The sequence below is a fragment of the Merops nubicus genome, unplaced genomic scaffold (genome assembly GCF_000691845.1).
Source record: "Merops nubicus isolate BGI_N331 unplaced genomic scaffold, ASM69184v1 scaffold24893, whole genome shotgun sequence".
NCBI classification, from domain to species: Eukaryota; Metazoa; Chordata; class Aves; order Coraciiformes; family Meropidae; genus Merops; species Merops nubicus.
In genome coordinates, this window is record NW_008598613.1 from 28,149 (window position 1) to 30,741 (window position 2,593).

Genomic DNA, 2,593 nt, shown 5'->3' on the forward strand with positions numbered 1-2,593 from the left:
GTCAGTGAAGGCATGTCTGTCCTCCCTGGTGTGCACCAGATTACACCAAACGTGGGCAGACTTTGCCAGTATCCCCAGCAAATGTGTATGTGGTTACTGCTTCATTCTCCTCATTCTCCATGTTTCTGGCTGTTAAGTTGCTTGAGGGAAGGAGCTGAAGTACATTCAGAGTTCACTTAATAGTTCTGTAATGACTTGATGGGGGGGTGATAGTGTAAATGTTCCTTTTGATACAGAAGAGGTGAGTGGAATGCCTGTGGAACCAGAAGAGTTGGTGTTTCTCTTCTGCATCATCTTCCCTTCTGTTTTTTATTTAGAGAAGTCCAAAAATGGACATAGCTAAGTCTCTTAGTAGCTCTTTTGGTACTGATGTAATAGGGTTTAAATGACCCACTGCTTGCAGTCAGTGGTAGAATCCCAGTGAACCCTGAAACCCTGACAGCCATTCACTCTTCTTTCCTTGTGCTTTCAGAAATCTTCATGATTTCAGAAAATGCAGGATCAAGGAAGGCTTTATAAATAAGATCTCATGCCTTTGATAGTTCAATGATCATTTTATTGGAAGGAGACTCAGCTGTTAGTGCTGATAAGACCTATCTAGTTTTTGAAGGCAGCATTTGTATCTGTTTAAGATGTTTGCTTCATGGATCATAGTTTGCTATCTGCTACTTATCAGTTGTCAAAGAGGACCATGATGAATACTTAGATAAGCATCCTGTTGCAGTATTAGTTACTGTGGCCCCAGTTTCTGGAGGAAAGGTGAAAAAGCTATTGAAAACAAATAGAGAATAACTTTTTTGTTATGTGTCTAAAAGCAAGAGAGCTAATCTTGAAAATAACCTTGCTGTCTTGTTGATAACAGAAATGAGAGGAGAAGGCACCCTTTGCAGGTCTGCATTGCTGGGAAGGAGGTTTCCTATGTTTAGAAGTGGGAGATAATCAGAGGAAGTAGCTGAAGGTCAACAGCAGAGCTGAGGAGTAACATCTCTTCATTTCCCACCCATTATGCCCACAGAAGGTGCCTCCTCCTCCTTGTGCCACCAGTGTTCAGAATAATGTGGTGCTTGACTTTGTCAGCGTTTATCAAAAGAACAATTTAGTTGTGGAAAAGTTTAACAAACATCTTTTTCTAAACTCATTTTGTTTCACAAAAATGTTTTCAAAAGTCAGCGTGGGGCTGAAAGATGTTGCCTTTCACAGAGTGAATGCTAAATGGGGGGTACAAGCCTAGGAGAGGGTAGGAGAGAGGAGATCAGCTCAGGAGGTTAGAGAGCATCAAATGCTAAATGTCTCTGTTTTATATTATTGGGTTTTGCTGCTTGTTTCCATTCACATGAGCTAAGTGGGAACACAGAGAAAACATTTGTCTGTAAACACCAATGTGCTGCCCGTGCAGATGGGGTGTGTGGAGGCAGAAAGGGCCTTTCTGACTGTTTCAAAATAGCCTTACATTTTTGTTTGGCTTCAGACTTGTGTTCTGTACCAATGAAGACATTCCCCTCACTACCATATCTTTCTGCCTGGATTGTTACTGTAAAATTGATAAATATAGCAGATTGTTGTATTTGCTGTTTAATGTGCAGCAAACCTATTAAGATTCCTGAGGTACTAGTTTTTTCTAAGTTTCTCAGGATATTGTGCAATTTCTTTACTTTTAAAATGGGGTCCAGTGCTCTGGACTCATGAAGAGACTTGCACACTGTTGTTCTTGATATTAGAGTGTCTGATACTCAGGGCTGTAGTCCTCAGAGCAGAGCTCACAGGTCCCAGGAGGACACACTGAATCAGGGGGCTGGGAACCCATCCAGCCCAATGCTGGGCAGAGCAGGCTCAGCTGGAGCAGGTTGCTCAGGACCAGCTGGGTTTTGGTATCTTCAAGAATGGAGCCTCCAGACCCTCTCTGGGCAGCCTGCTGCAGCATTTGACCTCTCCCAGAGCAGAAAGGCTTTTTCTTGTATTTTGAGGGAATTTCCTGTGTTTCAGGTCGTGCTCATTGTCTTTTGTTCTGTCACTGGATACCACTGAGAATGAACTGTGTTTTTTCTCCCTCCCATCAGCTCCCCTCGAGCCTTCTCATCTGAAGGCTGAACAGTCCCAGCCCTTTCAGCCTCTCCTTTTAACTCGTGGAGGAGTTAAGGTGTCAGAGCTGGCTTTGTGTGAAGCAGCAGGCTGAGTGGGGAGTCCTAAGGCTCAGGTCAGAGTGTCCTGACCTCTGCCCTTGGCAGCCTGCAGGTGCCTGGTGTAGCTGCCATGCTTCAGGAGTCCCAGACACAGCCCTCCTGGTTTTAAGCACTGAAGTCCTTCTAGAAATGGGCCCAGAGCTAAGCTCTAAACTGGTTGGGGAGATGCACCTCCTAAAAGGCTCACAGGCTTGCACTCCTCTGGGTTGCAACTGTCTCTTCTGGACGGTGCTGCACTCAGGATCTGTACTGAAAGATGAAAGGGGCCAGGGAAACAACTCTGCAGCACTCAGGGAAGAAACTGGCCCTGTGGTTTTTTTCCAGAGACTGGTTTTATGTGCCTGAAGCCTCAGCTTTCCAGTTTGCAGCTTGGGCTGTGGCTACTTAGCGATAGGACAAGAGGAAACAGCCTC